The following is a 26,330-nucleotide window of genomic DNA, read 5'->3' as shown; positions in this document are numbered from 1 at the left end:
TATTTGTCTATGGTGCTTATAAGACGGGGGACAAAAGAAAAAAAATCACATTTGCTTTTGGTTCACTTGCTTGAGAAATACGCTTTTTGGGCCATTTGGGTGAAACAACTTTTGACGTGTTCAAATCAGTAAAAAGACTAATGGCTTTTTTGAGACTACAAAGTCTTTTGAAAGAAAAAACAAACAAACAAAAACCAAGGTATAATTTGTGTGAGTGCCGCAGGGGGGATAAGAAAGAAAGAAAAAAGAAATAAAAAGAAATCCGTGACGACGACGTTCGGACGAGCGCTAACGTCGGAAAATGGTCTCGGTGCGAGGATGAGAAAACCCTCAGCAGCGAGGGGGTTAAATCTCAAGCTGCCTTTTATATTTTATTTTCCAATTTAAGAACCCATTGAGACATAGGACGGTGCACTGCCTGTTGCTTTTCATATGGAGATGAGGGTTGCAGCTACTGTAACTGTGCCCGACTGCTTTTATGACATGACGGTATGCAAATTCATCTGCTGCAGTGTGCCCTGGGAAGGATTTGCACTAGTTGTGCGCATAGTTTGGGGGTGCTTCAGGAACAGTCACCCTTCCGCCTTCCCATGTCAACGTGAAGAGATGCAGCCTCCCTGCAGTTTTCTTTTCCCGTCCCCTGCCGAGAGTTCACTTGTCATGGCTCCGGTCAACCTCCTTCACTTGACGGGGGTGTGCCCAAGCAGGGGCCCTCCTGAGCCCTAGTCCAACTCATACTTACCTGGCAGGGGAGATACCATGATCACGAAGGTGGTTCTCCCAGGGCGAGGCTCATCCATTGCACTCCGGGTGTGCTGACCCCTGCGATTTCCCCAAATGCGGGAAACTCGACTGCATAATTTGTGGTAGTGGGGGACTGCGTTCGCGCTTTCCCCTGATCATCTCTGGTAAAAGTCAGATCTTTTTGTGTGCTGCTGGTGCTGTCTCTTCCTTTGCTGTTTCTATCCTTTTCTTCATTTCAACTCTCCCTCCACTGGACCCCTGTGCCCGTTAAGGTGCGCTTCTATCTTTCACTCAGCGCTCTCTTCTCATCTCTTCTCCTGTGCGCTGGCTGCATGCTTCCTTGCTTTTTCCGGCCTTGTACTGTGCTTCGCATATACAACCAATACAGGGCGCTGCAGGACCCACACGGTTTCACTTGCTTTGTAAAGTAGGCCCCCAGATTGTGTCAGATATGAGGGGGAGAGAGAAAAAAAACTTTGCTCCCTCATTTCATGCAGTAGCTTGTCTACTTTGTAAAATGGTAGGCCTCGCTGGGCTGCCGTAGTCTTCCTACACATAGTAAGCGTTTAAATTGAGGCGGCGAAAACTAGAAGAAAGAGAGCATTTTTGGTTTGCGTGCAGATTTTGGGCAGGTGGATTGGTGGCAAAACACAAAGTATTTGTCTATGGTGCTTATAAGACGGGGGACAAAAGAAAAAAAATCACATTTGCTTTTGGTTCACTTGCTTGAGAAATACGCTTTTTGGGCCATTTGGGTGAAACAACTTTTGACGTGTTCAAATCAGTAAAAAGACTAATGGCTTTTTTGAGACTACAAAGTCTTTTGAAAGAAAAAACAAACAAACAAAAACCAAGGTATAATTTGTGTGAGTGCCGCAGGGGGGATAAGAAAGAAAGAAAAAATAAATAAAAAGAAATCCGCGACGACGACGTTCGGACGAGCGCTAACGTCGGAAAATGGTCTCGGTGCGAGGATGAGAAAACCCTCAGCAGCGAGGGGGTTAAATCTCAAGCTGCCTTTTATATTTTATTTTCCAATTTAAGAACCCATTGAGACATAGGACGGTGCACTGCCTGTTGCTTTTCATATGGAGATGAGGGTTGCAGCTACTGTAACTGTGCCCGACTGCTTTTATGACATGACGGTATGCAAATTCATCTGCTGCAGTGTGCCCTGGGAAGGATTTGCACTAGTTGTGCGCATAGTTTGGGGGTGCTTCAGGAACAGTCACCCTTCCGCCTTCCCATGTCAACGTGAAGAGATGCAGCCTCCCTGCAGTTTTCTTTTCCCGTCCCCTGCCGAGAGTTCACTTGTCATGGCTCCGGTCAACCTCCTTCACTTGACGGGGGTGTGCCCAAGCAGGGGCCCTCCTGAGCCCTAGTCCAACTCATACTTACCTGGCAGGGGAGATACCATGATCACGAAGGTGGTTCTCCCAGGGCGAGGCTCATCCATTGCACTCCGGGTGTGCTGACCCCTGCGATTTCCCCAAATGCGGGAAACTCGACTGCATAATTTGTGGTAGTGGGGGACTGCGTTCGTGCTTTCCCCTGATCATCTCTGGTAAAAGTCAGATCTTTTTGTGTGCTGCTGGTGCTGTCTCTTCCTTTGCTGTTTCTATCCTTTTCTTCATTTCAACTCTCCCTCCACTGGACCCCTGTGCCCGTTAAGGTGCGCTTCTATCTTTCACTCAGCGCTCTCTTCTCATCTCTTCTCCTGTGCGCTGGCTGCATGCTTCCTTGCTTTTTCCGGCCTTGTACTGTGCTTCGCATATACAACCAATACAGGGCGCTGCAGGACCCACACGGTTTCACTTGCTTTGTAAAGTAGGCCCCCAGATTGTGTCAGATATGAGGGGGAGAGAGAAAAAAACTTTGCTCCCTCATTTCATGCAGTAGCTTGTCTACTTTGTAAAATGGTAGGACTCGCTGGGCTGCCGTAGTCTTCCTACACATAGTAAGCGTTTAAATTGAGGCGGCGAAAACTAGAAGAAAGAGAGCATTTTTGGTTTGCGTGCAGATTTTGGGCAGGTGGATTGGTGGCAAAACACAAAGTATTTGTCTATGGTGCTTATAAGACGGGGGACAAAAGAAAAAAAATCACATTTGCTTTTGGTTCACTTGCTTGAGAAATACGCTTTTTGGGCCATTTGGGTGAAACAACTTTTGACGTGTTCAAATCAGTAAAAAGACTAATGGCTTTTTTGAGACTACAAAGTCTTTTGAAAGAAAAAACAAACAAACAAAAACCAAGGTATAATTTGTGTGAGTGCCGCAGGGGGGATAAGAAAGAAAGAAAAAATAAATAAAAAGAAATCCGCGACGACGACGTTCGGACGAGCGCTAACGTCGGAAAATGGTCTCGGTGCGAGGATGAGAAAACCCTCAGCAGCGAGGGGGTTAAATCTCAAGCTGCCTTTTATATTTTATTTTCCAATTTAAGAACCCATTGAGACATAGGACGGTGCACTGCCTGTTGCTTTTCATATGGAGATGAGGGTTGCAGCTACTGTAACTGTGCCCGACTGCTTTTATGACATGACGGTATGCAAATTCATCTGCTGCAGTGTGCCCTGGGAAGGATTTGCACTAGTTGTGCGCATAGTTTGGGGGTGCTTCAGGAACAGTCACCCTTCCGCCTTCCCATGTCAACGTGAAGAGATGCAGCCTCCCTGCAGTTTTCTTTTCCCGTCCCCTGCCGAGAGTTCACTTGTCATGGCTCCGGTCAACCTCCTTCACTTGACGGGGGTGTGCCCAAGCAGGGGCCCTCCTGAGCCCTAGTCCAACTCATACTTACCTGGCAGGGGAGATACCATGATCACGAAGGTGGTTCTCCCAGGGCGAGGCTCATCCATTGCACTCCGGGTGTGCTGACCCCTGCGATTTCCCCAAATGCGGGAAACTCAACTGCATAATTTGTGGTAGTGGGGGACTGCGTTCGCGCTTTCCCCTGATCATCTCTGGTAAAAGTCAGATCTTTTTTGGTGCTGTCTCTTCCTTTGCTGTTTCCATCCTTTTCTTCATTTCAACTCTCCCTCCACTGGACCCCTGTGCCCGTTAAGGTGCGCTTCTATCTTTCACTCAGCGCTCTCTTCTCATCTCTTCTCCTGTGCGCTGGCTGCATGCTTCCTTGCTTTTTCCGGCCTTGTACTGTGCTTCGCATATACAACCAATACAGGGCGCTGCAGGACCCACACGGTTTCACTTGCTTTGTGAAGTAGGCCCCCAGATTGTGTCAGATATGAGGGGGAGAGAGAAAAAAAACTTTGCTCCCTCATTTCATGCAGTAGCTTGTCTACTTTGTAAAATGGTAGGCCTCGCTGGGCTGCCGTAGTCTTCCTACACATAGTAAGCGTTTAAATTGAGGCGGCGAAAACTAGAAGAAAGAGAGCATTTTTGGTTTGCGTGCAGATTTTGGGCAGGTGGATTGGTGGCAAAACACAAAGTATTTGTCTATGGTGCTAATAAGACGGGGGACAAAAGAAAAAAAAATCACATTTGTTTTTGGTTCACTTGCTTGAGAAATACGCTTTTTGGGCCATTTGGGTGAAACAACTTTTGACGTGTTCAAATCAGTAAAAAGACTAATGGCTTTTTTGAGACTACAAAGTCTTTTGAAAGAAAAAACAAACAAACAAAAACCAAGGTATAATTTGTGTGAGTGCCGCAGGGGGGATAAGAAAGAAAGAAAAAATAAATAAAAAGAAATCCGTGACGACGACGTTCGGACGAGCGCTAACGTCGGAAAATGGTCTCGGTGCGAGGATGAGAAAACCCTCAGCAGCGAGGGGGTTAAATCTCAAGCTGCCTTTTATATTTTATTTTCCAATTTAAGAACCCATTGAGACATAGGACGGTGCACTGCCTGTTGCTTTTCATATGGAGATGAGGGTTGCAGCTACTGTAACTGTGCCCGACTGCTTTTATGACATGACGGTATGCAAATTCATCTGCTGCAGTGTGCCCTGGGAAGGATTTGCACTAGTTGTGCGCATAGTTTGGGGGTGCTTCAGGAACAGTCACCCTTCCGCCTTCCCATGTCAACGTGAAGAGATGCAGCCTCCCTGCAGTTTTCTTTTCCCGTCCCCTGCCGAGAGTTCACTTGTCATGGCTCCGGTCAACCTCCTTCACTTGACGGGGGTGTGCCCAAGCAGGGGCCCTCCTGAGCCCTAGTCCAACTCATACTTACCTGGCAGGGGAGATACCATGATCACGAAGGTGGTTCTCCCAGGGCGAGGCTCATCCATTGCACTCCGGGTGTGCTGACCCCTGCGATTTCCCCAAATGCGGGAAACTCGACTGCATAATTTGTGGTAGTGGGGGACTGCGTTCGCGCTTTCCCCTGATCATCTCTGATAAAAGTCAGATCTTTTTGTGTGCTGCTGGTGCTGTCTCTTCCTTTGCTGTTTCCATCCTTTTCTTCATTTCAACCCTCCCTCCACTGGACCCCTGTGCCCGTTAAGGTGCGCTTCTATCTTTCACTCAGCGCTCTCTTCTCATCTCTTCTCCTGTGCGCTGGCTGCATGCTTCCTTGCTTTTTCCGACCTTGTACTGTGCTTCGCATATACAACCAATACAGGGCGCTGCAGGACCCACACGGTTTCACTTGCTTTGTAAAGTAGGCCCCCAGATTGTGTCAGATATGAGGGGGAGAGAGAAAAAAAACTTTGCTCCCTCATTTCATGCAGTAGCTTGTCTACTTTGTAAAATGGTAGGCCTCGCTGGGCTGCCGTAGTCTTCCTACACATAGTAAGCGTTTAAATTGAGGCGGCGAAAACTAGAAGAAAGAGAGCATTTTTGGTTTGCGTGCAGATTTTGGGCAGGTGGATTGGTGGCAAAACACAAAGTATTTGTCTATGGTGCTTATAAGACGGGGGACAAAAGAAAAAAAATCACATTTGCTTTTGGTTCACTTGCTTGAGAAATACGCTTTTTGGGCCATTTGGGTGAAACAACTTTTGACGTATTCAAATCAGTAAAAAGACTAATGGCTTTTTTGAGACTACAAAGTCTTTTGAAAGAAAAAACAAACAAACAAAAACCAAGGTATAATTTGTGTGAGTGCCGCAGGGGGGATAAGAAAGAAAGAAAAAATAAATAAAAAGAAATCCGCGACGACGACGTTCGGACGAGCGCTAACGTCGGAAAATGGTCTCGGTGCGAGGATGAGAAAACCCTCAGCAGCGAGGGGGTTAAATCTCAAGCTGCCTTTTATATTTTATTTTCCAATTTAAGAACCCATTGAGACATAGGACGGTGCACTGCCTGTTGCTTTTCATATGGAGATGAGGGTTGCAGCTACTGTAACTGTGCCCGACTGCTTTTATGACATGACGGTATGCAAATTCATCTGCTGCAGTGTGCCCTGGGAAGGATTTGCACTAGTTGTGCGCATAGTTTGGGGGTGCTTCAGGAACAGTCACCCTTCCGCCTTCCCATGTCAACGTGAAGAGATGCAGCCTCCCTGCAGTTTTCTTTTCCCGTCCCCTGCCGAGAGTTCACTTGTCATGGCTCCGGTCAACCTCCTTCACTTGACGGGGGTGTGCCCAAGCAGGGGCCCTCCTGAGCCCTAGTCCAACTCATACTTACCTGGCAGGGGAGATACCATGATCACGAAAGTGGCTCTCCCAGGGCGAGGCTCATCCATTGCACTCCGGGTGTGCTGACCCCTGCGATTTCCCCAAATGCGGGAAACTCGACTGCATAATTTGTGGTAGTGGGGGACTGCGTTCGCGCTTTCCCCTGATCATTTCTGGTGAAAGTCAGATCTTTTTTGGTGCTGTCTCTTCCTTTGCTGTTTCCATCCTTTTCTTCATTTCAACTCTCCCTCCACTGGACCCCTGTGCCCGTTAAGGTGCGCTTCTATCTTTCACTCAGCGCTCTCTTCTCATCTCTTCTCCTGTGCGCTGGCTGCATGCTTCCTTGCTTTTTCCAGCCTTGTACTGTGCTTCGCATATACAACCAATACAGGGCGCTGCAGGACCCACACGGTTTCACTTGCTTTGTAAAGTAGGCCCCCAGATTGTGTCAGATATGAGGGGGAGAGAGAAAAAAAACTTTGCTCCCTCATTTCATGCAGTAGCTTGTCTACTTTGTAAAATGGTAGGCCTCGCTGGGCTGCCGTAGTCTTCCTACACATAGTAAGCGTTTAAATTGAGGCGGCGAAAACTAGAAGAAAGAGAGCATTTTTGGTTTGCGTGCAGATTTTGGGCAGGTGGATTGGTGGCAAAACACAAAGTATTTGTCTATGGTGCTTATAAGACGGGGGACAAAAGAAAAAAAATCACATTTGCTTTTGGTTCACTTGCTTGAGAAATACGCTTTTTGGGCCATTTGGGTGAAACAACTTTTGACGTGTTCAAATCAGTAAAAAGACTAATGGCTTTTTTGAGACTACAAAGTCTTTTGAAAGAAAAAACAAACAAACAAAAACCAAGGTATAATTTGTGTGAGTGCCGCAGGGGGGATAAGAAAGAAAGAAAAAATAAATAAAAAGAAATCCGTGACGACGACGTTCGGACGAGCGCTAACGTCGGAAAATGGTCTCGGTGCGAGGATGAGAAAACCCTCAGCAGCGAGGGGGTTAAATCTCAAGCTGCCTTTTATATTTTATTTTCCAATTTAAGAACCCATTGAGACATAGGACGGTGCACTGCCTGTTGCTTTTCATATGGAGATGAGGGTTGCAGCTACTGTAACTGTGCCCGACTGCTTTTATGACATGACGGTATGCAAATTCATCTGCTGCAGTGTGCCCTGGGAAGGATTTGCACTAGTTGTGCGCATAGTTTGGGGGTGCTTCAGGAACAGTCACCCTTCCGCCTTCCCATGTCAACGTGAAGAGATGCAGCCTCCCTGCAGTTTTCTTTTCCCGTCCCCTGCCGAGAGTTCACTTGTCATGGCTCCGGTCAACCTCCTTCACTTGACGGGGGTGTGCCCAAGCAGGGGCCCTCCTGAGCCCTAGTCCAACTCATACTTACCTGGCAGGGGAGATACCATGATCACGAAGGTGGTTCTCCCAGGGCGAGGCTCATCCATTGCACTCCGGGTGTGCTGACCCCTGCGATTTCCCCAAATGCGGGAAACTCGACTGCATAATTTGTGGTAGTGGGGGACTGCGTTCGCGCTTTCCCCTGATCATCTCTGGTAAAAGTCAGATCTTTTTTGGTGTTGTCTCTTCCTTTGCTGTTTCCATCCTTTTCTTCATTTCAACTCTCCCTCCACTGGACCCCTGTGCCCGTTAAGGTGCGCTTCTATCTTTCACTCAGCACTCTCTTCTCATCTCTTCTCCTGTGCGCTGGCTGCATGCTTCCTTGCTTTTTCCGGCCTTGTACTGTGCTTCGCATATACAACCAATACAGGGCGCTGCAGGACCCACACGGTTTCACTTGCTTTGTAAAGTAGGCCCCCAGATTGTGTCAGATATGAGGGGGAGAGAGAAAAAAAACTTTGCTCCCTCATTTCATGCAGTAGCTTGTCTACTTTGTAAAATGGTAGGCCTCGCTGGGCTGCCGTAGTCTTCCTACACATAGTAAGCGTTTAAATTGAGGCGGCGAAAACTAGAAGAAAGAGAGCATTTTTGGTTTGCGTGCAGATTTTGGGCAGGTGGATTGGTGGCAAAACACAAAGTATTTGTCTATGGTGCTTATAAGACGGGGGACAAAAGAAAAAAAATCACATTTGTTTTTGGTTCACTTGCTTGAGAAATACGCTTTTTGGGCCATTTGGGTGAAACAACTTTTGACGTGTTCAAATCAGTAAAAAGACTAATGGCTTTTTTGAGACTACAAAGTCTTTTGAAAGAAAAAACAAACAAACAAAAACCAAGGTATAATTTGTGTGAGTGCCGCAGGGGGGATAAGAAAGAAAGAAAAAATAAATAAAAAGAAATCCGTGACGACGACGTTCGGACGAGCGCTAACGTCGGAAAATGGTCTCGGTGCGAGGATGAGAAAACCCTCAGCAGCGAGGGGGTTAAATCTCAAGCTGCCTTTTATATTTTATTTTCCAATTTAAGAACCCATTGAGACATAGGACGGTGCACTGCCTGTTGCTTTTCATATGGAGATGAGGGTTGCAGCTACTGTAACTGTGCCCGACTGCTTTTATGACATGACGGTATGCAAATTCATCTGCTGCAGTGTGCCCTGGGAAGGATTTGCGCTAGTTGTGCGCATAGTTTGGGGGTGCTTCAGGAACAGTCACCCTTCCGCCTTCCCATGTCAACGTGAAGAGATGCAGCCTCCCTGCAGTTTTCTTTTCCCGTCCCCTGCCGAGAGTTCACTTGTCATGGCTCCGGTCAACCTCCTTCACTTGACGGGGGTGTGCCCAAGCAGGGGCCCTCCTGAGCCCTAGTCCAACTCATACTTACCTGGCAGGGGAGATACCATGATCACGAAGGTGGTTCTCCCAGGGCGAGGCTCATCCATTGCACTCCGGGTGTGCTGACCCCTGCGATTTCCCCAAATGCGGGAAACTCGACTGCATAATTTGTGGTAGTGGGGGACTGCGTTCGCGCTTTCCCCTGATCATCTCTGGTAAAAGTCAGATCTTTTTTGGTGCTGTCTCTTCCTTTGCTGTTTCCATCCTTTTCTTCATTTCAACTCTCCCTGCACTGGACCCCTGTGCCCGTTAAGGTGCGCTTCTATCTTTCACTCAGCGCTCTCTTCTCATCTCTTCTCCTGTGCGCTGGCTGCATGCTTCCTTGCTTTTTCCGGCCTTGTACTGTGCTTCGCATATACAACCAATACAGGGCGCTGCAGGACCCACACGGTTTCACTTGCTTTGTAAAGTAGGCCCCCAGATTGTGTCAGATATGAGGGGGAGAGAGAAAAAAAACTTTGCTCCCTCATTTCATGCAGTAGCTTGTCTACTTTGTAAAATGGTAGGCCTCGCTGGGCTGCCGTAGTCTTCCTACACATAGTAAGCGTTTAAATTGAGGCGGCGAAAACTAGAAGAAAGAGAGCATTTTTGGTTTGCGTGCAGATTTTGGGCAGGTGGATTGGTGGCAAAACACAAAGTATTTGTCTATGGTGCTTATAAGACGGGGGACAAAAGAAAAAAAATCACATTTGTTTTTGGTTCACTTGCTTGAGAAATACGCTTTTTGGGCCATTTGGGTGAAACAACTTTTGACGTGTTCAAATCAGTAAAAAGACTAATGGCTTTTTTGAGACTACAAAGTCTTTTGAAAGAAAAAACAAACAAACAAAAACCAAGGTATAATTTGTGTGAGTGCCGCAGGGGGGATAAGAAAGAAAGAAAAAAGAAATAAAAAGAAATCCGTGACGACGACGTTCGGACGAGCGCTAACGTCGGAAAATGGTCTCGGTGCGAGGATGAGAAAACCCTCAGCAGCGAGGGGGTTAAATCTCAAGCTGCCTTTTATATTTTATTTTCCAATTTAAGAACCCATTGAGACATAGGACGGTGCACTGCCTGTTGCTTTTCATATGGAGATGAGGGTTGCAGCTACTGTAACTGTGCCCGACTGCTTTTATGACATGACGGTATGCAAATTCATCTGCTGCAGTGTGCCCTGGGAAGGATTTGCACTAGTTGTGCGCATAGTTTGGGGGTGCTTCAGGAACAGTCACCCTTCCGCCTTCCCATGTCAACGTGAAGAGATGCAGCCTCCCTGCAGTTTTCTTTTCCCGTCCCCTGCCGAGAGTTCACTTGTCATGGCTCCGGTCAACCTCCTTCACTTGACGGGGGTGTGCCCAAGCAGGGGCCCTCCTGAGCCCTAGTCCAACTCATACTTACCTGGCAGGGGAGATACCATGATCACGAAGGTGGTTCTCCCAGGGCGAGGCTCATCCATTGCACTCCGGGTGTGCTGACCCCTGCGATTTCCCCAAATGCGGGAAACTCGACTGCATAATTTGTGGTAGTGGGGGACTGCGTTCGCGCTTTCCCCTGATCATCTCTGGTAAAAGTCAGATCTTTTTTGGTGCTGTCTCTTCCTTTGCTGTTTCCATCCTTTTCTTCATTTCAACTCTCCCTGCACTGGACCCCTGTGCCCGTTAAGGTGCGCTTCTATCTTTCACTCAGCGCTCTCTTCTCATCTCTTCTCCTGTGCGCTGGCTGCATGCTTCCTTGCTTTTTCCGGCCTTGTACTGTGCTTCGCATATACAACCAATACAGGGCGCTGCAGGACCCACACGGTTTCACTTGCTTTGTAAAGTAGGCCCCCAGATTGTGTCAGATATGAGGGGGAGAGAGAAAAAAAACTTTGCTCCCTCATTTCATGCAGTAGCTTGTCTACTTTGTAAAATGGTAGGCCTCGCTGGGCTGCCGTAGTCTTCCTACACATAGTAAGCGTTTAAATTGAGGCGGCGAAAACTAGAAGAAAGAGAGCATTTTTGGTTTGCGTGCAGATTTTGGGCAGGTGGATTGGTGGCAAAACACAAAGTATTTGTCTATGGTGCTTATAAGACGGGGGACAAAAGAAAAAAAATCACATTTGTTTTTGGTTCACTTGCTTGAGAAATACGCTTTTTGGGCCATTTGGGTGAAACAACTTTTGACGTGTTCAAATCAGTAAAAAGACTAATGGCTTTTTTGAGACTACAAAGTCTTTTGAAAGAAAAAACAAACAAACAAAAACCAAGGTATAATTTGTGTGAGTGCCGCAGGGGGGATAAGAAAGAAAGAAAAAATAAATAAAAAGAAATCCGTGACGACGACGTTCGGACGAGCGCTAACGTCGGAAAATGGTCTCGGTGCGAGGATGAGAAAACCCTCAGCAGCGAGGGGGTTAAATCTCAAGCTGCCTTTTATATTTTATTTTCCAATTTAAGAACCCATTGAGACATAGGACGGTGCACTGCCTGTTGCTTTTCATATGGAGATGAGGGTTGCAGCTACTGTAACTGTGCCCGACTGCTTTTATGACATGACGGTATGCAAATTCATCTGCTGCAGTGTGCCCTGGGAAGGATTTGCGCTAGTTGTGCGCATAGTTTGGGGGTGCTTCAGGAACAGTCACCCTTCCGCCTTCCCATGTCAACGTGAAGAGATGCAGCCTCCCTGCAGTTTTCTTTTCCCGTCCCCTGCCGAGAGTTCACTTGTCATGGCTCCGGTCAACCTCCTTCACTTGACGGGGGTGTGCCCAAGCAGGGGCCCTCCTGAGCCCTAGTCCAACTCATACTTACCTGGCAGGGGAGATACCATGATCACGAAGGTGGTTCTCCCAGGGCGAGGCTCATCCATTGCACTCCGGGTGTGCTGACCCCTGCGATTTCCCCAAATGCGGGAAACTCGACTGCATAATTTGTGGTAGTGGGGGACTGCGTTCGCGCTTTCCCCTGATCATCTCTGGTAAAAGTCAGATCTTTTTTGGTGCTGTCTCTTCCTTTGCTGTTTCCATCCTTTTCTTCATTTCAACTCTCCCTGCACTGGACCCCTGTGCCCGTTAAGGTGCGCTTCTATCTTTCACTCAGCGCTCTCTTCTCATCTCTTCTCCTGTGCGCTGGCTGCATGCTTCCTTGCTTTTTCCGGCCTTGTACTGTGCTTCGCATATACAACCAATACAGGGCGCTGCAGGACCCACACGGTTTCACTTGCTTTGTAAAGTAGGCCCCCAGATTGTGTCAGATATGAGGGGGAGAGAGAAAAAAAACTTTGCTCCCTCATTTCATGCAGTAGCTTGTCTACTTTGTAAAATGGTAGGCCTCGCTGGGCTGCCGTAGTCTTCCTACACATAGTAAGCGTTTAAATTGAGGCGGCGAAAACTAGAAGAAAGAGAGCATTTTTGGTTTGCGTGCAGATTTTGGGCAGGTGGATTGGTGGCAAAACACAAAGTATTTGTCTATGGTGCTTATAAGACGGGGGACAAAAGAAAAAAAATCACATTTGTTTTTGGTTCACTTGCTTGAGAAATACGCTTTTTGGGCCATTTGGGTGAAACAACTTTTGACGTGTTCAAATCAGTAAAAAGACTAATGGCTTTTTTGAGACTACAAAGTCTTTTGAAAGAAAAAACAAACAAACAAAAACCAAGGTATAATTTGTGTGAGTGCCGCAGGGGGGATAAGAAAGAAAGAAAAAATAAATAAAAAGAAATCCGTGACGACGACGTTCGGACGAGCGCTAACGTCGGAAAATGGTCTCGGTGCGAGGATGAGAAAACCCTCAGCAGCGAGGGGGTTAAAATCTCAAGCTGCCTTTTATATTTTATTTTCCAATTTAAGAACCCATTGAGACATAGGACGGTGCACTGCCTGTTGCTTTTCATATGGAGATGAGGGTTGCAGCTACTGTAACTGTGCCCGACTGCTTTTATGACATGACGGTATGCAAATTCATCTGCTGCAGTGTGCCCTGGGAAGGATTTGCACTAGTTGTGCGCATAGTTTGGGGGTGCTTCAGGAACAGTCACCCTTCCGCCTTCCCATGTCAACGTGAAGAGATGCAGCCTCCCTGCAGTTTTCTTTTCCCGTCCCCTGCCGAGAGTTCACTTGTCATGGCTCCGGTCAACCTCCTTCACTTGACGGGGGTGTGCCCAAGCAGGGGCCCTCCTGAGCCCTAGTCCAACTCATACTTACCTGGCAGGGGAGATACCATGATCACGAAGGTGGTTCTCCCAGGGCGAGGCTCATCCATTGCACTCCGGGTGTGCTGACCCCTGCGATTTCCCCAAATGCGGGAAACTCGACTGCATAATTTGTGGTAGTGGGGGACTGCGTTCGCGCTTTCCCCTGATCATCTCTGGTAAAAGTCAGATCTTTTTGTGTGCTGCTGGTGCTGTCTCTTCCTTTGCTGTTTCCATCCTTTTCTTCATTTCAACCCTCCCTCCACTGGACCCCTGTGCCCGTTAAGGTGCGCTTCTATCTTTCACTCAGCGCTCTCTTCTCATCTCTTCTCCTGTGCGCTGGCTGCATGCTTCCTTGCTTTTTCCAGCCTTGTACTGTGCTTCGCATATACAACCAATACAGGGCGCTGCAGGACCCACACGGTTTCACTTGCTTTGTAAAGTAGGCCCCCAGATTGTGTCAGATATGAGGGGGAGAGAGAAAAAAAACTTTGCTCCCTCATTTCATGCAGTAGCTTGTCTACTTTGTAAAATGGTAGGCCTCGCTGGGCTGCCGTAGTCTTCCTACACATAGTAAGCGTTTAAATTGAGGCGGCGAAAACTAGAAGAAAGAGAGCATTTTTGGTTTGCGTGCAGATTTTGGGCAGGTGGATTGGTGGCAAAACACAAAGTATTTGTCTATGGTGCTTATAAGACGGGGGACAAAAGAAAAAAAATCACATTTGTTTTTGGTTCACTTGCTTGAGAAATACGCTTTTTGGGCCATTTGGGTGAAACAACTTTTGACGTGTTCAAATCAGTAAAAAGACTAATGGCTTTTTTGAGACTACAAAGTCTTTTGAAAGAAAAAACAAACAAACAAAAACCAAGGTATAATTTGTGTGAGTGCCGCAGGGGGGATAAGAAAGAAAGAAAAAATAAATAAAAAGAAATCCGTGACGACGACGTTCGGACGAGCGCTAACGTCGGAAAATGGTCTCGGTGCGAGGATGAGAAAACCCTCAGCAGCGAGGGGGTTAAAATCTCAAGCTGCCTTTTATATTTTATTTTCCAATTTAAGAACCCATTGAGACATAGGACGGTGCACTGCCTGTTGCTTTTCATATGGAGATGAGGGTTGCAGCTACTGTAACTGTGCCCGACTGCTTTTATGACATGACGGTATGCAAATTCATCTGCTGCAGTGTGCCCTGGGAAGGATTTGCACTAGTTGTGCGCATAGTTTGGGGGTGCTTCAGGAACAGTCACCCTTCCGCCTTCCCATGTCAACGTGAAGAGATGCAGCCTCCCTGCAGTTTTCTTTTCCCGTCCCCTGCCGAGAGTTCACTTGTCATGGCTCCGGTCAACCTCCTTCACTTGACGGGGGTGTGCCCAAGCAGGGGCCCTCCTGAGCCCTAGTCCAACTCATACTTACCTGGCAGGGGAGATACCATGATCACGAAGGTGGTTCTCCCAGGGCGAGGCTCATCCATTGCACTCCGGGTGTGCTGACCCCTGCGATTTCCCCAAATGCGGGAAACTCGACTGCATAATTTGTGGTAGTGGGGGACTGCGTTCGCGCTTTCCCCTGATCATCTCTGGTAAAAGTCAGATCTTTTTGTGTGCTGCTGGTGCTGTCTCTTCCTTTGCTGTTTCCATCCTTTTCTTCATTTCAACCCTCCCTCCACTGGACCCCTGTGCCCCGTTAAGGTGCGCTTCTATCTTTCACTCAGCGCTCTCTTCTCATCTCTTCTCCTGTGCGCTGGCTGCATGCTTCCTTGCTTTTTCCAGCCTTGTACTGTGCTTCGCATATACAACCAATACAGGGCGCTGCAGGACCCACACGGTTTCACTTGCTTTGTAAAGTAGGCCCCCAGATTGTGTCAGATATGAGGGGGAGAGAGAAAAAAAACTTTGCTCCCTCATTTCATGCAGTAGCTTGTCTACTTTGTAAAATGGTAGGCCTCGCTGGGCTGCCGTAGTCTTCCTACACATAGTAAGCGTTTAAATTGAGGCGGCGAAAACTAGAAGAAAGAGAGCATTTTTGGTTTGCGTGCAGATTTTGGGCAGGTGGATTGGTGGCAAAACACAAAGTATTTGTCTATGGTGCTTATAAGACGGGGGACAAAAGAAAAAAAATCACATTTGCTTTTGGTTCACTTGCTTGAGAAATACGCTTTTTGGGCCATTTGGGTGAAACAACTTTTGACGTGTTCAAATCAGTAAAAAGACTAATGGCTTTTTTGAGACTACAAAGTCTTTTGAAAGAAAAAACAAACAAACAAAAACCAAGGTATAATTTGTGTGAGTGCCGCAGGGGGGATAAGAAAGAAAGAAAAAATAAATAAAAAGAAATCCGTGACGACGACGTTCGGACGAGCGCTAACGTCGGAAAATGGTCTCGGTGCGAGGATGAGAAAACCCTCAGCAGCGAGGGGGTTAAATCTCAAGCTGCCTTTTATATTTTATTTTCCAATTTAAGAACCCATTGAGACATAGGACGGTGCACTGCCTGTTGCTTTTCATATGGAGATGAGGGTTGCAGCTACTGTAACTGTGCCCGACTGCTTTTATGACATGACGGTATGCAAATTCATCTGCTGCAGTGTGCCCTGGGAAGGATTTGCACTAGTTGTGCGCATAGTTTGGGGGTGCTTCAGGAACAGTCACCCTTCCGCCTTCCCATGTCAACGTGAAGAGATGCAGCCTCCCTGCAGTTTTCTTTTCCCGTCCCCTGCCGAGAGTTCACTTGTCATGGCTCCGGTCAACCTCCTTCACTTGACGGGGGTGTGCCCAAGCAGGGGCCCTCCTGAGCCCTAGTCCAACTCATACTTACCTGGCAGGGGAGATACCATGATCACGAAGGTGGTTCTCCCAGGGCGAGGCTCATCCATTGCACTCCGGGTGTGCTGACCCCTGCGATTTCCCCAAATGCGGGAAACTCGACTGCATAATTTGTGGTAGTGGGGGACTGCGTTTGCGCTTTCCCCTGATCATCTCTGGTAAAAGTCAGATCTTTTTGTGTGCTGCTGGTGCTGTCTCTTCCTTTGCTGTTTCTATCCTTTTTTTCATTTCAACTCTCCCTCCACTGGACCCCTGTGCCCGTTAAGGTGCGCTTCTATCTTTCACTCAGCGCTCTCTTCTCATCTCTTCTCCTGTGCGCTGGCTGCATGCTTCCTTGCTTTTTCCGACCTTGTACTGTGCTTCGCATATACAACCAATACAGGGCGCTGCAGGACCCACACGGTTTCACTTGCTTTGTAAAGTAGGCCCCCAGATTGTGTCAGATATGAGGGGGAGAGAGAAAAAAAACTTTGCTCCCTCATTTCATGCAGTAGCTTGTCTACTTTGTAAAATGGTAGGCCTCGCTGGGCTGCCGTAGTCTTCCTACACATAGTAAGCGTTTAAATTGAGGCGGCGAAAACTAGAAGAAAGAGAGCATTTTTGGTTTGCGTGCAGATTTTGGGCAGGTGGATTGGTGGCAAAACACAAAGTATTTGTCTATGGTGCTTATAAGACGGGGGACAAAAGAAAAAAAATCACATTTGCTTTTGGTTCACTTGCTTGAGAAATACGCTTTTTGGGCCATTTGGGTGAAACAACTTTTGACGTATTCAAATCAGTAAAAAGACTAATGGCTTTTTTGAGACTACAAAGTCTTTTGAAAGAAAAAACAAACAAACAAAAACCAAGGTATAATTTGTGTGAGTGCCGCAGGGGGGATAAGAAAGAAAGAAAAAATAAATAAAAAGAAATCCGCGACGACGACGTTCGGACGAGCGCTAACGTCGGAAAATGGTCTCGGTGCGAGGATGAGAAAACCCTCAGCAGCGAGGGGGTTAAATCTCAAGCTGCCTTTTATATTTTATTTTCCAATTTAAGAACCCATTGAGACATAGGACGGTGCACTGCCTGTTGCTTTTCATATGGAGATGAGGGTTGCAGCTACTGTAACTGTGCCCGACTGCTTTTATGACATGACGGTATGCAAATTCATCTGCTGCAGTGTGCCCTGGGAAGGATTTGCACTAGTTGTGCGCATAGTTTGGGGGTGCTTCAGGAACAGTCACCCTTCCGCCTTCCCATGTCAACGTGAAGAGATGCAGCCTCCCTGCAGTTTTCTTTTCCCGTCCCCTGCCGAGAGTTCACTTGTCATGGCTCCGGTCAACCTCCTTCACTTGACGGGGGTGTGCCCAAGCAGGGGCCCTCCTGAGCCCTAGTCCAACTCATACTTACCTGGCAGGGGAGATACCATGATCACGAAGGTGGCTCTCCCAGGGCGAGGCTCATCCATTGCACTCCGGGTGTGCTGACCCCTGCGATTTCCCCAAATGCGGGAAACTCGACTGCATAATTTGTGGTAGTGGGGGACTGCGTTCGCGCTTTCCCCTGATCATCTCTGGTGAAAGTCAGATCTTTTTTGGTGCTGTCTCTTCCTTTGCTGTTTCCATCCTTTTCTTCATTTCAACTCTCCCTCCACTGGACCCCTGTGCCCGTTAAGGTGCGCTTCTATCTTTCACTCAGCGCTCTCTTCTCATCTCTTCTCCTGTGCGCTGGCTGCATGCTTCCTTGCTTTTTCCAGCCTTGTACTGTGCTTCGCATATACAACCAATACAGGGCGCTGCAGGACCCACACGGTTTCACTTGCTTTGTAAAGTAGGCCCCCAGATTGTGTCAGATATGAGGGGGAGAGAGAAAAAAAACTTTGCTCCCTCATTTCATGCAGTAGCTTGTCTACTTTGTAAAATGGTAGGCCTCGCTGGGCTGCCGTAGTCTTCCTACACATAGTAAGCGTTTAAATTGAGGCGGCGAAAACTAGAAGAAAGAGAGCATTTTTGGTTTGCGTGCAGATTTTGGGCAGGTGGATTGGTGGCAAAACACAAAGTATTTGTCTATGGTGCTTATAAGACGGGGGACAAAAGAAAAAAAATCACATTTGCTTTTGGTTCACTTGCTTGAGAAATACGCTTTTTGGGCCATTTGGGTGAAACAACTTTTGACGTGTTCAAATCAGTAAAAAGACTAATGGCTTTTTTGAGACTACAAAGTCTTTTGAAAGAAAAAAAAAACAAACAAAAACCAAGGTATAATTTGTGTGAGTGCCGCAGGGGGGATAAGAAAGAAAGAAAAAATAAATAAAAAGAAATCCGTGACGACGACGTTCGGACGAGCGCTAACGTCGGAAAATGGTCTCGGTGCGAGGATGAGAAAACCCTCAGCAGCGAGGGGGTTAAATCTCAAGCTGCCTTTTATATTTTATTTTCCAATTTAAGAACCCATTGAGACATAGGACGGTGCACTGCCTGTTGCTTTTCATATGGAGATGAGGGTTGCAGCTACTGTAACTGTGCCCGACTGCTTTTATGACATGACGGTATGCAAATTCATCTGCTGCAGTGTGCCCTGGGAAGGATTTGCACTAGTTGTGCGCATAGTTTGGGGGTGCTTCAGGAACAGTCACCCTTCCGCCTTCCCATGTCAACGTGAAGAGATGCAGCCTCCCTGCAGTTTTCTTTTCCCGTCCCCTGCCGAGAGTTCACTTGTCATGGCTCCGGTCAACCTCCTTCACTTGACGGGGGTGTGCCCAAGCAGGGGCCCTCCTGAGCCCTAGTCCAACTCATACTTACCTGGCAGGGGAGATACCATGATCACGAAGGTGGTTCTCCCAGGGCGAGGCTCATCCATTGCACTCCGGGTGTGCTGACCCCTGCGATTTCCCCAAATGCGGGAAACTCGACTGCATAATTTGTGGTAGTGGGGGACTGCGTTCGCGCTTTCCCTTGATCATCTCTGGTGAAAGTCAGATCTTTTTTGGTGCTGTCTCTTCCTTTGCTGTTTCCATCCTTTTCTTCATTTCAACTCTCCCTCCACTGGACCCCTGTGCCCGTTAAGGTGCGCTTCTATCTTTCACTCAGCGCTCTCTTCTCATCTCTTCTCCTGTGCGCTGGCTGCATGCTTCCTTGCTTTTTCCAGCCTTGTACTGTGCTTCGCATATACAACCAATACAGGGCGCTGCAGGACCCACACGGTTTCACTTGCTTTGTAAAGTAGGCCCCCAGATTGTGTCAGATATGAGGGGGAGAGAGAAAAAAAACTTTGCTCCCTCATTTCATGCAGTAGCTTGTCTACTTTGTAAAATGGTAGGCCTCGCTGGGCTGCCGTAGTCTTCCTACACATAGTAAGCGTTTAAATTGAGGCGGCGAAAACTAGAAGAAAGAGAGCATTTTTGGTTTGCGTGCAGATTTTGGGCAGGTGGATTGGTGGCAAAACACAAAGTATTTGTCTATGGTGCTTATAAGACGGGGGACAAAAGAAAAAAAATCACATTTGCTTTTGGTTCACTTGCTTGAGAAATACGCTTTTTGGGCCATTTGGGTGAAACAACTTTTGACGTGTTCAAATCAGTAAAAAGACTAATGGCTTTTTTGAGACTACAAAGTCTTTTGAAAGAAAAAACAAACAAACAAAAACCAAGGTATAATTTGTGTGAGTGCCGCAGGGGGGATAAGAAAGAAAGAAAAAATAAATAAAAAGAAATCCGTGACGACGACGTTCGGACGAGCGCTAACGTCGGAAAATGGTCTCGGTGCGAGGATGAGAAAACCCTCAGCAGCGAGGGGGTTAAATCTCAAGCTGCCTTTTATATTTTATTTTCCAATTTAAGAACCCATTGAGACATAGGACGGTGCACTGCCTGTTGCTTTTCATATGGAGATGAGGGTTGCAGCTACTGTAACTGTGCCCGACTGCTTTTATGACATGACGGTATGCAAATTCATCTGCTGCAGTGTGCCCTGGGAAGGATTTGCACTAGTTGTGCGCATAGTTTGGGGGTGCTTCAGGAACAGTCACCCTTCCGCCTTCCCATGTCAACGTGAAGAGATGCAGCCTCCCTGCAGTTTTCTTTTCCCGTCCCCTGCCGAGAGTTCACTTGTCATGGCTCCGGTCAACCTCCTTCACTTGACGGGGGTGTGCCCAAGCAGGGGCCCTCCTGAGCCCTAGTCCAACTCATACTTACCTGGCAGGGGAGATACCATGATCACGAAGGTGGTTCTCCCAAGGCGAGGCTCATCCATTGCACTCCGGGTGTGCTGACCCCTGCGATTTCCCCAAATGCGGGAAACTCGACTGCATAATTTGTGGTAGTGGGGGACTGCGTTCGCGCTTTCCCCTGATCATCTCTGGTAAAAGTCAGATCTTTTTTGGTGTTGTCTCTTCCTTTGCTGTTTCCATCCTTTTCTTCATTTCAACTCTCCCTCCACTGGACCCCTGTGCCCGTTAAGGTGCGCTTCTATCTTTCACTCAGCGCTCTCTTCTCATCTCTTCTCCTGTGCGCTGGCTGCATGCTTCCTTGCTTTTTCCGGCCTTGTACTGTGCTTCGCATATACAACCAATACAGGGCGCTGCAGGACCCACACGGTTTCACTTGCTTTGTAAAGTAGGCCCCCAGATTGTGTCAGATATGAGGGGGAGAGAGAAAAAAAACTTTGCTCCCTCATTTCATGCAGTAGCTTGTCTACTTTGTAAAATGGTAGGCCTCGCTGGGCTGCCGTAGTCTTCCTACACATAGTAAGCGTTTAAATTGAGGCGGCGAAAACTAGAAGAAAGAGAGCATTTTTGGTTTGCGTGCAGATTTTGGGCAGGTGGATTGGTGGCAAAACACAAAGTATTTGTCTATGGTGCTTATAAGACGGGGGACAAAAGAAAAAAAATCACATTTGTTTTTGGTTCACTTGCTTGCGAAATACGCTTTTTGGGCCATTTGGGTGAAACAACTTTTGACGTGTTCAAATCAGTAAAAAGACTAATGGCTTTTTTGAGACTACAAAGTCTTTTGAAAGAAAAAACAAACAAACAAAAACCAAGGTATAATTTGTGTGAGTGCCGCAGGGGGGATAAGAAAGAAAGAAAAAATAAATAAAAAGAAATCCGTGACGACGACGTTCGGACGAGCGCTAACGTCGGAAAATGGTCTCGGTGCGAGGATGAGAAAACCCTCAGCAGCGAGGGGGTTAAATCTCAAGCTGCCTTTTATATTTTATTTTCCAATTTAAGAACCCATTGAGACATAGGACGGTGCACTGCCTGTTGCTTTTCATATGGAGATGAGGGTTGCAGCTACTGTAACTGTGCCCGACTGCTTTTATGACATGACGGTATGCAAATTCATCTGCTGCAGTGTGCCCTGGGAAGGATTTGCACTAGTTGTGCGCATAGTTTGGGGGTGCTTCAGGAACAGTCACCCTTCCGCCTTCCCATGTCAACGTGAAGAGATGCAGCCTCCCTGCAGTTTTCTTTTCCCGTCCCCTGCCGAGAGTTCACTTGTCATGGCTCCGGTCAACCTCCTTCACTTGACGGGGGTGTGCCCAAGCAGGGGCCCTCCTGAGCCCTAGTCCAACTCATACTTACCTGGCAGGGGAGATACCATGATCACGAAGGTGGTTCTCCCAGGGCGAGGTTCATCCATTGCACTCCGGGTGTGCTGACCCCTGCGATTTCACCAAATGCGGGAAACTCGACTGCATAATTTGTGGTAGTGGGGGACTGCGTTCGCGCTTTCCCCTGATCATCTCTGGTAAAAGTCAGATCTTTTTGTGTGCTGCTGGTGCTGTCTCTTCCTTTGCTGTTTCCATCCTTTTCTTCATTTCAACCCTCCCTCCACTGGACCCCTGTGCCCGTTAAGGTGCGCTTCTATCTTTCACTCAGCGCTCTCTTCTCATCTCTTCTCCTGTGCGCTGGCTGCATGCTTCCTTGCTTTTTCCGGCCTTGTACTGTGCTTCGCATATACAACCAATACAGGGCGCTGCAGGACCCACACGGTTTCACTTGCTTTGTAAAGTAGGCCCCCAGATTGTGTCAGATATGAGGGGGAGAGAGAAAAAAAACTTTGCTCCCTCATTTCATGCAGTAGCTTGTCTACTTTGTAAAATGGTAGGCCTCGCTGGGCTGCCGTAGTCTTCCTACACATAGTAAGCGTTTAAATTGAGGCGGCGAAAACTAGAAGAAAGAGAGCATTTTTGGTTTGCGTGCAGATTTTGGGCAGGTGGATTGGTGGCAAAACACAAAGTATTTGTCTATGGTGCTTATAAGACGGGGGACAAAAGAAAAAAAATCACATTTGCTTTTGGTTCACTTGCTTGAGAAATACGCTTTTTGGGCCATTTGGGTGAAACAACTTTTGACGTGTTCAAATCAGTAAAAAGACTAATGGCTTTTTTGAGACTACAAAGTCTTTTGAAAGAAAAAAAAAACAAACAAAAACCAAGGTATAATTTGTGTGAGTGCCGCAGGGGGGATAAGAAAGAAAGAAAAAATAAATAAAAAGAAATCCGTGACGACGACGTTCGGACGAGCGCTAACGTCGGAAAATGGTCTCGGTGCGAGGATGAGAAAACCCTCAGCAGCGAGGGGGTTAAATCTCAAGCTGCCTTTTATATTTTATTTTCCAATTTAAGAACCCATTGAGACATAGGACGGTGCACTGCTTGTTGCTTTTCATATGGAGATGAGGGTTGCAGCTACTGTAACTGTGCCCGACTGCTTTTATGACATGACGGTCTGCAAATTCATCTGCTGCAGTGTGCCCTGGGAAGGATTTGCACTAGTTGTGCGCATAGTTTGGGGGTGCTTCAGGAACAGTCACCCTTCCGCCTTCCCATGTCAACGTGAAGAGATGCAGCCTCCCTGCAGTTTTCTTTCCCCGTCCCCTGCCGAGAGTTCACTTGTCATGGTGTAAGGATGTGCCCTGTGGGCACATCTGTGTTGTCCCTAGTTGGGGACAGCGCTGGGGCAGCTTGTCTGTCCCCAGCGCTTGGTGCGTGGCGGCGGCGGCGGGTGTCCGGTGCAGGGATTACCCTTTTCCCTGCACCGGACCCCAGGCTGGAGGGTTTGAATGTTGGCGCCCTCCGGGAGCCAATCGCGGCTCCCGGAGCGGCGGCCAATCAGGAAGAGACGCGGCGAGCCAATCGGCGCTCGCCGCGTCATAGGCCCCGCCCCCGGCGTCTGACGTCAGACGCCGGGCGGGAGCCATTCGGACAGGAGGCCGCGCCGAAGAGCGGCGAAGAGGAGAGGGACGCCGGGCGCGCGCAGAAGAGCGCGAAGAAGAGAAGACACAGCCGGGAGCAGCGGAGGAGGTCGTCGGCGCGCCGGAGCGCAGAAGAGGATCCGGCGCCGAGGAGAAGACGACGACCGCGGGGAGAGGAGGTCCTGAGGCCGCGGAAGAGGCCAGAAGACGTCGGCCTGCAGAAAGAAGATGTCCAGCGGCGGCTGGACGCAGGGAAGAGACGGAGGCGTCGCTGGCCAGGACGGGTCAGCGGCAGAAGACGGTGGAGGCCCCCAGGTTAGGTAAGGCCTCAGTGAGGCTATCCTCCCCCTCCCCTTTTCCTCCCTCGACCACCAGGGACGGGCATTAGGCCCGAGGACACAATTCAGGCGCTAGGCCTGGGCGCAGTTAGGAGTTTGGGCCCCCAATATTTGATGAGGTGGTTTGGGCATTAGGCCCAAGCCACCCCACTCATGCGGCACCAGTTAGGCGGCACTAGGCCCGGGGGACAATCTAGGCACTAGGCCTGTGGCTAATAGAGGGCGTTAGGCCCTAGGGTATTTGTGGCCAAATCAGGGATACGATAAGGTGACCCTGGGCACAAGGCCCAGGTCACCCAACGGGCGGCAAGTAGGCGGGCGCTAGGCCCGTGGGCAAAGTCAGGCCTCCGGCCTGTGGGCAGTTAGGGGGCGCTAGGCCCAGCGAAGCAGTGTTTCCCTGAGGTGAGTAAAGGTGGTACTGGGCGCTAGGCTCAGGCCACCCTGAGAGTACGGTAGGTGGGTGAGCTGTGCGGTCCCCACTACTGGGTGTTCTGGGTCGGGTAGAAAAGGGACAGCACCGTTTTATGTTGTAACTCCGATAGTGTGTTATATGTTGTTACCGTGCAGGGCAAAGTGTATGTGTTGTGTAAGTTGTGCATAGTTGTGTTGCACCACACCCACAGAGCTAGTTTGAGGGCTCCGCTGTTGTAGATAGTATAGGGTGTGACACTAGGTCAGAGTTAGGCCCTGCACGGCTGTTTCTCTTTGCCTCCTTACAGGGACCTGTAAGTGGAGAAGATCGGAGTGCAAGACTCGTGACGGTGAGTAGCATCCGTGTACGTCTGTCCCTTGTTTGTCCCCGAGCGCCGGAGTTAGGATTGCTCACGGACGTGAGAATCCCTTTCATCACACTACGTGCGAAAGCGCGAGTGTGTGAAAGCTGGGTAGCTGAGGCTTTGTGCCGGTGATGACCATTCACCCAGCCGGTGAAGGTCGCAGCCACCCCTGGGGTATCCCCTGTTCCACCGGAAGCAGGGTCGATACCCCCTTTAATGTAGACCATTCTCTCCTCAGCTCGGTCGACGGTCAGCTCCAAGAGGGAATCGCCGTGTCCGGATCCGACTGAAGAATTCCAGGTCCGTTGAAGGTTCCGGTACCTGAAGGTGAGAGAGAGCGGTGCCTGGTGAGTACAGAGTCTACACCTGCACGGCAGCAGGCACCACCACACGCACTCGCAGGCCCCCAACCGCACCTCTCACACTTGGCGTAGTCGGCAGGATCAAAGAGACCGGATCACGGACACGATGTGGAACGCCACCAAGAAGACCTCCCTGCGGACGGCTCCGGATAAGACTCACCCCCGGACGTGTGCGGACCAGAGCGACTGGGTGACGGTGTCTGGGGCAGACATCCTGAAGATGGTGCAGCGGTCGGTCCAGCGTGAAAAAGAAGAGCGCCGGGAGAAGGGGCGCAAGAAGGCCGCTGTGACGCCCTGCAAGAAATGTCGGCAAACAGGTCACTTTGCCGACGAGTGTACTTGGCGAGAGACGTCCCCAAAGAAGGTGGTCCAGGAAGCGGACCGAAGACGTCAGAAGGGCCAAGCGAAGAAGGAGTCCTGGTGTTTGCTCTGCGGAAACTACGGGCATGAGCACAACAGTTGTCCTTGGGACGAAGAGTTGAGCGAAGACGAGGTTGATTCCCGGTGTGAAAGCTGTGGAGATCCCCGACATCGGCTCCTGGAATGTCCATGGACGGAAGACAGGACGGACTACGAGGCCACGGTGAAGCAGCTGACGGAATCTCGTCAGCAGCTTTGGGACCGGGTGGCTGCAGAGCCTGTGTGTGCGCTCTGCGAGGCGAGGGGACATGCGCTTCCCGATTGTCCGTGGAATGAAGACCGGATGATTGCGGATGGTCGCGCCCAGAGATGGGAGGAGGAAACCAGGGAAATGGAGCGGAAGGCCTTGCTTGAAGTTAATTCGCAGGTGCCCATTTCCTCTGAGCCGGAACCAACGGGTGAAGATTCCCCAGTGAAGGAGGTGGACCAGGAACCCGTCTTGGAGAAGGTGGCAGTGGCCCTCCCTTGTTGGAAGTGTCGGCGACCAGGACATGCGGCCAGTGAGTGCCCCTGGGAAGATGCCGCGGACCTACTTTGTCCCAAGAAAGTGACCCCAGTAAGGCAGAATCCTTACCCGCATGAGGCGGAGGTGGACGACTGGGAGGTGAAGAGACCACGCTGCGAAGAAAAGCGTGAAGACCCAGTGACTGAGACGTCCGGAATCTCCCCGCGATGGAACCGTCCACGACCAGGACGTGCGGAACAGGAGTGTCCTGGGTACCAAGAGATGCCAGCGGAAGCGAAGGAGTACGCTGAGGAAGTAGCGATGCCAGCGGAAACGAAGGAGTACGCTGAGGAAGCAGAGGTGCCAGCGGAAGCGAAGAAGTACGCTGAGGAGGAAAGTAATACCCCAGTCCAGATATCGGAGGAGGACTCTGACTACGGTGAGCTGTCCGCCGACGAATCCCTCCCAGAACAGATGGAGGACGACTCTGGCATCGGAAGCGCCGACGAGAGTGACTGGCAGGGTCGGGTGGAGTCATGCTCCCAGTTGAATGCCCTCCGTGAAGAGGAGGAGATAGTCCTGGAGCAAGAATACCTACCGGGAGTGCCGAAATGGACCGACGTACGGGGACAGGATCGTGATGCCGTGGGAGGACCCGTTCCAGAGGAAGACACAGGACCTTTGGAGATGCCCCACGAGGAAATTCGACA

At 49.1% G+C, this 26,330-nt stretch overlaps 16 non-coding genes across 16 annotated transcripts; all 16 read left to right on the top strand.

Annotated features, from left to right (window-relative positions):
- Nucleotides 1-734: 734 nt before the first annotated feature.
- Nucleotides 735-898, top strand: LOC134957217 (U1 spliceosomal RNA). The gene has a single exon (XR_010186527.1). It is a non-coding gene; the product is annotated as a U1 spliceosomal RNA (small nuclear RNA).
- A 1,236-nt stretch (nucleotides 899-2,134) lies between these two features.
- LOC134958175 (U1 spliceosomal RNA) lies at nucleotides 2,135-2,298 on the top strand. Its single transcript, XR_010186899.1, has one exon. It is a non-coding gene; the product is annotated as a U1 spliceosomal RNA (small nuclear RNA).
- Nucleotides 2,299-3,533: 1,235 nt separating this feature from the next.
- On the top strand, nucleotides 3,534-3,697 carry LOC134958410 (U1 spliceosomal RNA). The gene has a single exon (XR_010186993.1). It is a non-coding gene; the product is annotated as a U1 spliceosomal RNA (small nuclear RNA).
- A 1,228-nt stretch (nucleotides 3,698-4,925) lies between these two features.
- LOC134957212 (U1 spliceosomal RNA) lies at nucleotides 4,926-5,089 on the top strand. The gene has a single exon (XR_010186526.1). It is a non-coding gene; the product is annotated as a U1 spliceosomal RNA (small nuclear RNA).
- Nucleotides 5,090-6,325: 1,236 nt separating this feature from the next.
- LOC134958484 (U1 spliceosomal RNA) lies at nucleotides 6,326-6,489 on the top strand. The gene has a single exon (XR_010187017.1). It is a non-coding gene; the product is annotated as a U1 spliceosomal RNA (small nuclear RNA).
- Nucleotides 6,490-7,716: 1,227 nt separating this feature from the next.
- LOC134957207 (U1 spliceosomal RNA) lies at nucleotides 7,717-7,880 on the top strand. Its single transcript, XR_010186524.1, has one exon. It is a non-coding gene; the product is annotated as a U1 spliceosomal RNA (small nuclear RNA).
- A 1,227-nt stretch (nucleotides 7,881-9,107) lies between these two features.
- Nucleotides 9,108-9,271, top strand: LOC134957202 (U1 spliceosomal RNA). The gene has a single exon (XR_010186523.1). It is a non-coding gene; the product is annotated as a U1 spliceosomal RNA (small nuclear RNA).
- A 1,227-nt stretch (nucleotides 9,272-10,498) lies between these two features.
- On the top strand, nucleotides 10,499-10,662 carry LOC134957198 (U1 spliceosomal RNA). The gene has a single exon (XR_010186522.1). It is a non-coding gene; the product is annotated as a U1 spliceosomal RNA (small nuclear RNA).
- Nucleotides 10,663-11,889: 1,227 nt separating this feature from the next.
- On the top strand, nucleotides 11,890-12,053 carry LOC134957191 (U1 spliceosomal RNA). Its single transcript, XR_010186520.1, has one exon. It is a non-coding gene; the product is annotated as a U1 spliceosomal RNA (small nuclear RNA).
- A 1,228-nt stretch (nucleotides 12,054-13,281) lies between these two features.
- Nucleotides 13,282-13,445, top strand: LOC134957178 (U1 spliceosomal RNA). Its single transcript, XR_010186519.1, has one exon. It is a non-coding gene; the product is annotated as a U1 spliceosomal RNA (small nuclear RNA).
- Nucleotides 13,446-14,682: 1,237 nt separating this feature from the next.
- LOC134957170 (U1 spliceosomal RNA) lies at nucleotides 14,683-14,846 on the top strand. Its single transcript, XR_010186514.1, has one exon. It is a non-coding gene; the product is annotated as a U1 spliceosomal RNA (small nuclear RNA).
- A 1,237-nt stretch (nucleotides 14,847-16,083) lies between these two features.
- Nucleotides 16,084-16,247, top strand: LOC134957610 (U1 spliceosomal RNA). Its single transcript, XR_010186682.1, has one exon. It is a non-coding gene; the product is annotated as a U1 spliceosomal RNA (small nuclear RNA).
- Nucleotides 16,248-17,483: 1,236 nt separating this feature from the next.
- LOC134958212 (U1 spliceosomal RNA) lies at nucleotides 17,484-17,647 on the top strand. Its single transcript, XR_010186913.1, has one exon. It is a non-coding gene; the product is annotated as a U1 spliceosomal RNA (small nuclear RNA).
- Nucleotides 17,648-18,874: 1,227 nt separating this feature from the next.
- On the top strand, nucleotides 18,875-19,038 carry LOC134957711 (U1 spliceosomal RNA). The gene has a single exon (XR_010186718.1). It is a non-coding gene; the product is annotated as a U1 spliceosomal RNA (small nuclear RNA).
- A 1,227-nt stretch (nucleotides 19,039-20,265) lies between these two features.
- Nucleotides 20,266-20,429, top strand: LOC134958430 (U1 spliceosomal RNA). The gene has a single exon (XR_010187003.1). It is a non-coding gene; the product is annotated as a U1 spliceosomal RNA (small nuclear RNA).
- Nucleotides 20,430-21,656: 1,227 nt separating this feature from the next.
- Nucleotides 21,657-21,820, top strand: LOC134958756 (U1 spliceosomal RNA). The gene has a single exon (XR_010187107.1). It is a non-coding gene; the product is annotated as a U1 spliceosomal RNA (small nuclear RNA).
- Nucleotides 21,821-26,330: the final 4,510 nt, after the last annotated feature.

The sequence above is a fragment of the Pseudophryne corroboree genome, chromosome 1 (assembly GCF_028390025.1).
Source record: "Pseudophryne corroboree isolate aPseCor3 chromosome 1, aPseCor3.hap2, whole genome shotgun sequence".
Lineage (NCBI taxonomy): Eukaryota > Metazoa > Chordata > Amphibia > Anura > Myobatrachidae > Pseudophryne > Pseudophryne corroboree.
The sequence above is the reverse complement of the archived record's forward strand: the minus strand, read 5'-3'. Positions and strand labels throughout refer to the sequence as shown.